Consider the following 9313-nt stretch of genomic DNA (forward strand, 5'->3'; position numbering starts at 1 on the left):
ATTGTAAGAATTTAATAATAAGAAATAACTTACTAAGCAAGAACCTAATACATTATAAAAGCATATAGCCGTGGTAATAACTTTATTGAAGACCTATGGCATTCTAGATGCAGATCCAGTGTCTGTTTCTGGCTGGGTTTCCATGGGGCGAATGGAAAGTGAATTCAGACGAGCCAAGAAAATTTGTAAGGTTTTGGAGAATTACCAATCTGTAAATCATGCAATGAATGGTCATTATTTATATTTTAAAATGTCTTTAGCTTTTATTTTGACAGTGCTGACTCTAGCTTCACAATCAAACACTCATGGGATAAGAAATGGAACCCAAAGAATGACTGTTCCCATTGGATGACACTCAAGCCAGACCTCAGAGGCTGTGCTCTCCGATTCTTGCCATTGTTAGAACCATGGAAGCCACAGGCTCTTGCGTTTCATCCACTTCCACTAGTTCTATTTTTGTCTCTCTGCATTTAGCACACGGAGCTATCTTCATCACCCAGCTGACTGGCATAAGAGTCCCCAGGGCATGGTATTACAGGAGACCATTGAGCGTGCTTCCTATCCTTCAAGCACAACAATGCAAAATGTACAAATCACATCAGCAAGCAGTCACAATGTTGGAAGTGTGTGTGTGTGTGTGTGTGTGTGTGTGTGTGTGTGTGTGTGTGTGTTTTAATTGCTAAAATTTCTTGCTTCGCATAAAGTTTTACTCCATATAAAAACAAGGTATCTTGAATGCTTTCTGGAAATTAATCTTAAGCTCTTCCACAGAATCTTTTTTCTAGGCTTAAAATTCACTTAAAAATAGGACAATAAGGTAAAGTTTCTCATGAGCATAAAATTCAAACTTCAGGAATTGCTTTTTGAATCTCCACTATTTTCATTTCAGCTGAGGAGTCCATAGCTACCTGGCCTAAAGGAATATTTAGATTGTTCTAAAGCCAAATCTCAAAAACAGATAAACCTGGACTTAATATTCAGCTCTTCAGTTTCAGTTGACACCTGTAAGACTTCCCAGCTCAGCGAGGCCTTATGGGTCCTACTTATAGTCCTCACTATTCAGGAGATTCATGGTTCCAGAGCAGCTCAAGTAGAAATGTGAGATGCCCCCAGCTCAATGAATAAAAAGCCAGTCGCACACATCTGTTATCCCAGCTGTATGGAAATGTAAACAAGAGGATCTCAGTCCAGATAAGCTTCAATACCTTATTTGAAAAATGATTAGAGCGAAAGTGCTGAGGGCTTGGCTCAAGTAGAACAATGACACTTACAACAGAATCGAAGAAATTAATCCTCAAAGTCCAGATTTTAATGCAACACATGTAAGTGTGGGTGAGTACCACAGTTTTGTTCAGATTTACACAAACCAGTGTAATAGTCTCCATGCATACAAAGCCACTAAGCACTTGAAATCATGGTAATCTGGACTGAGATCTTAACTATATACCAATTTTCAAAAACTTGGTTCAAAAAGGGAATGTAAAATAGGAAAAATTTTATACTGATTCATGTTTACACAATCAATAATACTCTAAACAGTTTCGTTAAACTATATTGTTAAGACTCGTTTTACTTGCTTTTTTATTTTTTAGTGGGTTCAATTGACAATATAAGGGGAACCACATAGCCATGTTTGTGATTCACTATATATACATATGAGAGTTTTTGGGGGTTTTTTTTGCCCGTACTGAGGCTTCAACTCAGAGTTTGGACATTATCTCTGAACTTTGATGCTAGCCAGAGCTCCACTTCCAACTTTGTTCTGGTTAATTAGAGATAGGAGTATTCATAGACTTTTCTATCCAGGCTGGCTTCAAACTGTGATCCTCAGATGTCAGCATGCTGAGTAGCTAGGATCACAGGCATGAGGCACCGATGCCTGGGTCACCTTCTGTTTCTATTGCCAGGTGCTGCTCCAGGGACCCAACGAAGAGCAGTGAGTAATCTTGGAAGAATTTCTCTCCAAATCAGATGAATCTGAAATGAATGTGTCTTGGCGCAAAGATGGTTAACAGCCCATGAATGTTTAAATCCCCATCCATGGAATTTTCAAACTCCCCAGCATGTCAAGGCAATTTACAAGAAAAAACAACGATGCTGCTGCAGCACAGTAACACTAACCTTACTGAACTTCTTTCCTAGTTGAAAACACATTCCTTATTTGCATCAGAGTTATTAATTATGCCCATTCCATGACATGGGAATTGGATAGTGAATCATGAATTCATTTGATTTTATTATTAATTATTGCCCACGGCTACTAAAAGGAAAGGTAGAGATCGGGAATTTGAGGGCTTCAATTTTAAAAGAAAGGGAACGGTTTCAGAGCCCATGTCTGAGCAGTAGGCCGCTAATCAGACACAGTTTTGTACATGTTTGTTTCTGGGTGTAAACATGGAATCTGAATAGTAGTACACAAAAAACAGTCAATTCCCAGGCCCTGGTGTGGGCTTACCCCAGTCAAAGGCACTGTGCCAGTAAGGAGTTGGGCAAGTGCTGGCAGAAACAATGGTTTTTCTAGGGATACGCTAAGGGGAAAACAATAATATCGTTGTAACATTCTGAAATCAGTGCTTGAGCACATCTGAGCTTAGTTGCATTGCATTTCCCAGTCGGATTTGCTGACATCTCGTCCGCCTAGAATTGTTTTCTGCCATTCATTTCCTCCAATTGTCAATTATTATGAAAACAATTATGAAAAAAGTGTGTGTGTCTTTGCTTCCTGTTGCCAATGAATGCAATGAAGTCATAGACCAGGCCAGCACATCACAATCTTTTCCATTACAATAAATTTTGCTGTCCCAAACAGGATATGGCCCTTCACTGATCAAGGAGGCTGAAAACGGCGCTGAATTAGCACAAACCTATTGGCAGCCACAACAACACAAAGACGTTGAACAGAGACCTGGCTCTCTGGTTTTCTGGGGTTTGTTCCTGATTATAAAGCAGTACATGTTTATTCTGGAGATGTTAGAAAAGAATCATCACCATTATGGACCAGAAATTCCTACTATTAATGTTTCAATACTGGAGTCTGAGCCCATCAGCTTTTCACACACACACACACACACACACACACACACACACACACACACACACACACACAGAGAACAAAGAAGATCACACCATGATCATAATTTATAGTATATTCTTTTACAAGTACTTCCCAATGCCATCATATTTTTCTTCTTATTTGGACCAGGATGGTCTTCAGTTCATAGTCTTCCTATATAGGTACGTAGTCTACTGCTTGAGTCATGCCCTCCATCCTGTTTTGCTTTAGCTATTTCTCAGCAAGGGTCTCAAGCTCCCCACACCTTTTAAGGATGGCCTTAAAAGGTGATTCTCCCAGTCTCTTTCTCCTGTGGTGGTATGTACCACCATGCTTGACCCTGAAGATAGGTTCTTTTACATATATTTTGGTTTGAGTCCCTAAGTCTTTTCTTAAGATAGATTTGCAAAAGACAGCTTTTCATTTTATATATTTATTGTACACTTTCAAATAAATATATAGAATAAAAGATCTAGTTGGGTGCTGGCAGCTCATGTGTATAATCCTAGCTCAGATCTGAGGGTTGTGGTTCCAAGCTGGTCCAGGCAGGAAAGTCTGTGAAACTCTTAGTTTCAATTAACCACCAGAAAACTGGAAGTGGTTCTCTGGCTCAAAGTGGTAGAGTGCTAGTCTTGAGTGAAAAAGCTTAGAGATAGAGGCCAGGCCCAGAGGTCAAGCCCAACAACAACAAAAAAGATCTAGAAAATTATTTTTATAATAAGGACATGCATGCATCTAATAATTGACAGTGCCTGTGTGGAATCCAGCGCCATGTACAAGATGAGCGGATGTTCTACCATTGAGCTACATCTCTACCTTCTAATAATAAATAAGGGACACATTTTAATAATTAAAAAGTTAAAGGCAAATCTAAATCTATTCAAAATGTCCTTTGAGCCAGCCATCTTTGAGGATGCATGGAATTTCGAGAATCTCCTGGCACAAGCAGCCTCTAGGCCCAGAGAACACACAGCTCAATCTGCAGACATTCTGTGACCTTTGGTCCAGTCTAGGGATTCTTGAGGAGCTAGGCTTTAGTCTAGGTCCTTGTCTGGCCTGAGCTGAATGTGTGAACTTCCACTAGAGGGCAGCCAGGGACAAGCAGAGGAGAGGAACACCCTTCTAAATATTCCTTCTTCCACATCATTTTATTGGAACACATAAACAAGGAAGTCGAGGCAGTGAGGGGGAAAGAATGTAGGTAATGAATAAATAAGAAAATAAGCAAGAAGCAGAATGCATGTAAATAGTGAAACCTGTGAATATAAACTATGAACATTTCTTCACAGGGAACCAAAAGGTACAGAACTCTTGAGGGCTAACCAAATGACAAACAGTAATCTCGTTAAAAAAAAATTGGGTTATTCACAATGGAGAGCAGTGTGGCGGTTCCTCAAAGACTAAACATAGGGATCCCCTATGACCCAGAAATTCCACTACTTGGCATTTACCCACTCATCCAGAAATAAGGACATACTAAATCCACTAGCACAGCGATGTTCATTGCAGCACTATTTACCATAACAAAGATATAGAACCAACCCAGATGCCCCTCAATTGATGAGTGGATCAACAAGATGTGGTATTTATACACAATGGAATTCTATGCTGCTGTCAGAAAGAATGACATCGCCCCATTTGTAAGGAAATGGAAAGACTTAGAAAAAATCATAGTAAGTGAAGTAAGCCAGACTCAAAGGAACATAGGCTCAGTAGTTTCCCTCATTTGTGATAATCATTAGAAACCTTGGGCTCTCCTAGCAGAGATTTACAATAGAACAAAACCTAGATACTTAAGGCCATATAGTATGACGCTAAATGAAAGGACTTCCAGGATATAGAAACAAAAGCTTTATGAGTGATTGTTGTCCTTAATGTACTATGTTATCTCTCATCTCTTTTGCTGTCCCTTGGTTATCTCATATTGTTACAGTATTTCACCTTGTTATCTGATATATTGTATATATGCATATTTGGCTATTTGAAATTGGATAGGGAAGGGGGGAAAACAAGATGAGGGGCGGAGGTAAGGGGAGGGAAATGGGGACCAAGACATGAGAAAGGGTATCAATGTTTGTAAAGTAATGCCCCTTCTATCTGGTGAATATAATGTAACCCTTCTATTAACTACAATAAAAAATATATGAAAAGAATTGAGTTATAGGTGGGTGCTGGTGGCTCATGCCTGTAATTCTAGCTACTCAAATGGCTGAGATCTGAGGATCAAAATTTGAAGCCAGCCTGAGCAGGAAAGGTCATGAGACTCTTATCTTCAATTAACCACCTAAAAACTGGAGGTAGAGCTGTAGCTCGAAGTGGTAGAGAACCCAGGCCCTGAGTTCCAGCCCCATCACTGGCTAAAAAAAGGGGGCAGGGGTTATATCACAAATACCTTATGACCTTCAATACTTAACATTCTCTGTGGAATTAGCAAGAAAAGTTCTTTTTCCCTTAGGAGCTATGCAGTCATGAATCATATACAAGTTACTTATGTTCTCGGAAGCTCAGATTTCTCACTTCTCAAAGTGGCTAGTGATAGGATTCCCACAAGTATCTGTGAACATTAAATGTAAAGACAGTACAGATAAAAGCCTTGATCTATCAGGGCTCAATGGAGGTAGGTTGCTGTTACTTCCAGTTCTCATCTCCTTTCCTAAGCTGCTTCTCAAGTCTGAGTGGTAGCCTACTATTTGTTTCTACCTGATTATTTCATCATCACTCCAAGTTTAATTTGTCTGTAGCCAAAATCACTAAGTTCCACACCAGCTCCCTGACCAGATGGGTATTTGTTTGGCTATTGCTCTGAATGGACCCTAAAACTTAACCACTTTCTTTAACATGTCCTCTCCCTCTTACCATCATTCCCAGCTAGTTTTCAAAGCAGGTCAGCTTGTTCTCTAATGTGGAATCTTCTGTGCTTTCCTTGGAACTCAGGCCTCTTTACCCCAGCAAGTCCTGCCTCAGATCGAATCTGAGTTATTTTCCCAAATCTCTCATCTTTAAATTCCACACTGAACTCCTTTAGTCTGGAATTACAGCCTCACAAACACCTCCTGCCCAGTCTCTTCCAGGCACATCTCAATCACTGCACATGCTCATTCCCCCCTTTCTCATCAGAATCCCAGCAGGTTTGCTAGCCACAGGAAATAAAAAAATAATACACAGCACCTACTTAAACGTGCATGCTAGGTAAACAACAAATAATATTTTTAAAAGTATGTCTCATCCAATAGGCCTCATATACATTCATGCAATAGAACACTCGTGCTAAACTCTATTTTATCTTTATCTGAAATGTAAATTTCCTTGGGCATACTCTGCCTACCAATCTTAGGAACTCTTGGATACACTCCACAGACATCCTCATTGTTGCCCACCCTCCCAGTTCCATCCTTCCCTTGGCTATTTTCTGGTATATATGTGTACTGGCACTGGGGCTTGAACTCAGAGCCTTGTGCTAGGCTTCTTTTTGCCTACGCTGGCACCCTACCACTTGAGCCATGCTGCTAGCCCATCTTGACTGTTCTTGTCTCCCTCTGTTACACAACAGATCTGCTCTCCATATAGCTTACCTGGGTCAGGTCTTCTTACCTGGTACTCATCAGCTAGACCATTAACTGTTTTTATATACAGCATGCCTTGTGTCCTATATAATTCCTGTTCTTCAACTCAAGTATAAAGAAATTATAAAAGCGTCGAGATTTTAGCATAAGTAGGAGAATTTAGTAGTCTGGTACTAGGAATATGGAGCTTGAGGGGAGACGGAAGTAGAGCTGATACCACTAATGTAAAATTTAAGGTGATTGGAGAAACACAAAATCAGTATGCAACATCCTTTCTCCTCTCCCAAGCCTCAGGCCAGATGGCAGATAGGCGTGGCTTCCTGACAACCTTAGCACGACACACCCTCACTTACACATCCCAAGAGTTTTAGCTTACATTTGGTAACATACACATGATTTCTTCAATAACCTGATTTCATTTATATTTACATGGAAGGGCCAAAGTTGTTATACTTCAGCAATCAAAACATGCAGTGTTCGCTAGCTGCCCTTAGGAGCCTGAAAATACCTAAGTTGTTTGTAAAATTGGCCTTTCATGAATACCTTTTGAGGCATCTAGGGACACATGAATATATTTTGAGTCATCTAGGAACCCATACAAATTAATAAGCAACTAAAAGACTTTTGCAAGTGAAAAAAATATAGTCTTTGAATACAATTTGTAGTTCCTAATTTATTCTATTGCTTTCACTTCAGTATTAAAACAATGCTACATATGAATGTGTTGAATGCAAAAGTTCTATTATCAATGTAAGAGGAATGAGTTCAACTTCAACAAAAGTGGAATCACTATGAACCCCCATATCTTTATCATCAGAGTCCAAGGAACGACAATTAATTGATACAGCAGATTTCACTCTCTTACAAGAGAATAAGATAAATTCAGACCGGACTTTGAAATACCAAGGTGTTTGGGAAGTTTAAGCACTTTGAGTCAGATCTGATTTTTCAGATCTATCCTATTTATCCAGGTTAATTTTGCTGTGCTCTTTTCTTACAACTTAAGGCCAGGCAAGAAATGATACTCCTTTTATTAACTAAGAGATCCACCTAGACTTTTTATGGAGTGAATTAGAAGTAATCAGGAAAACAAATAACCCCTCATTTCTCCCAGAAAAGAAAAGAGCCAATAACTATCCTCATACTATGCCAGCACCACATCCTGGCCTCTCCCCAGGTTCTGCAGGCTCAGCTAGCTGCTCTCCAGCTTTCGCTATCTTCTTGCTACAGATTCTAAACATATCAATCTCAAGCAGGGATATGCCAGAATAACAGCAATATGTTTCCCTTTCAATGAGCCCCCAGATCTCCATTTCTTTGTTAGTCATCGTGGTAGCATTAATCAAGCTACTTCGGGACACAAATGTGGACGTTATCTCAGTAAAAGCAAAGAAGAGGCATCCTTTAAGCAAAGCAGCTTGCTAAATGCCGGGGAATGTTGGAAGAATTTGGAATGTCCCTAGGAACTTTCCAGCTTTCTGTGGGCAGCAGCCACTGGTTCTTGAATTTCATCTACTTCCTTTCAGCCTTTCCATTTACAAGCCTAATGACTTTTTGTTTTTCAGAAAATGTTTGCTGAAAGAATGTTTTGAAACCCTAATTTACAGGTAAATAATTACTACAGTTTCTTTCACTGGAAACTGTTCAGTGATTTTTTTTAAATGGTGATTTCAAAAACTTTCCCCTGAAAAAGAATGACTGAGAGAAAAATCATTGCATTAAGAAAAAACCTTGATCTTCACTTAATTTTATACAAAATGTAGTTACTGTAGTTGTTTCATAATTTGCTTGGAGAGCTGTGTATTAAAATACATACTAACCCAGTACTGATCTATGAAATGGCAGGTGGATCATGGATTAGAACTTCAAAAAGCACTTATACCAAGAAAGCAAGCTCTGATCAAGATACACTACATACACATGGACATGTTAAATTAGAATCCCCTTTTACAACCATTTGAAGTTTAAAAAACTGAATAAAAAGTGCTTTAAAAAGAAAGGATGCTTTTCCTAAATGATCATCCAAGCCATTATAACATCTAATCTCTTGACTGTACTGAAATGGAAGATTAAAGTCATCTTAAGGGAATGGCTATTTGAGAACACAGTTGTTGTTGTTAGCAAATGAAAAGGTCAGAGCTGAAAGGTACTCTACATTTCTTCAAAGACTTAAGCAGATCTCACGGAGAGGTTAAATTAGGCTCTTCCTCCCACTGACACATATTATTGGTGACTGATGCATGAAGTGCATTAAGATATGCCAACACACAGGCTTAAAAATGCCTTACCTTAATTCTGCAATCATACAATCATTTAAAGCTCATGCCTTTGTCTTTTCCACCTTATCCATTTCTTGCAAGGCTCTCTTCCATGTATTCGAACACCCAGAGATTTCTAAGGCACAGTCAGATCACTGTTGACCAAAATCCAGTTCAAAAGTGAGGAGAAAACAAATTGAAATTTGCAAGCTGTGTATGCCTAACAACCACTGTGAAGCTGGTAGCTTTGAGCTCAATGAATTAAAAGTTGTTTAGCTAAATAGCAGTCACACTTCCTCCTATTCTTTCCCGACTTAGTTTTCCTGCCTCCAGTGGAGCTTTTTCCTTTCCTGGGCTATAAATAGGCTAGTCGTAAGAGTACTAAGGAAAGAAGAGGCAGGAAATGGATTTGATTTCAAAAAGCAGTCTAAGGTTGTGTG

The 9313-nt window shown here is 39.3% G+C and overlaps 1 protein-coding gene across 1 annotated transcript in view; it reads right to left on the minus strand.

The window, feature by feature from the left end:
- Rasgrp3 (RAS guanyl releasing protein 3) overlaps positions 1-9090 on the minus strand; it is an 87722-nt gene extending 78632 nt beyond the window's left edge. Inside the window, exon 1 of the mRNA XM_090337579.1 lies at positions 8904-9090. The gene's annotated coding sequence lies outside the window, so the exon portion shown is untranslated. The remainder of the gene's footprint in view (positions 1-8903) is intronic.
- Between the last annotated feature and the right edge of the window lie 223 nt (positions 9091-9313).

Source organism: Megascapheus bottae, chromosome 7 (assembly GCF_031878675.1).
Source record: "Megascapheus bottae isolate mThoBot1 chromosome 7, mThoBot2.hap1, whole genome shotgun sequence".
NCBI classification, from domain to species: domain Eukaryota; kingdom Metazoa; phylum Chordata; class Mammalia; order Rodentia; family Geomyidae; genus Megascapheus; species Megascapheus bottae.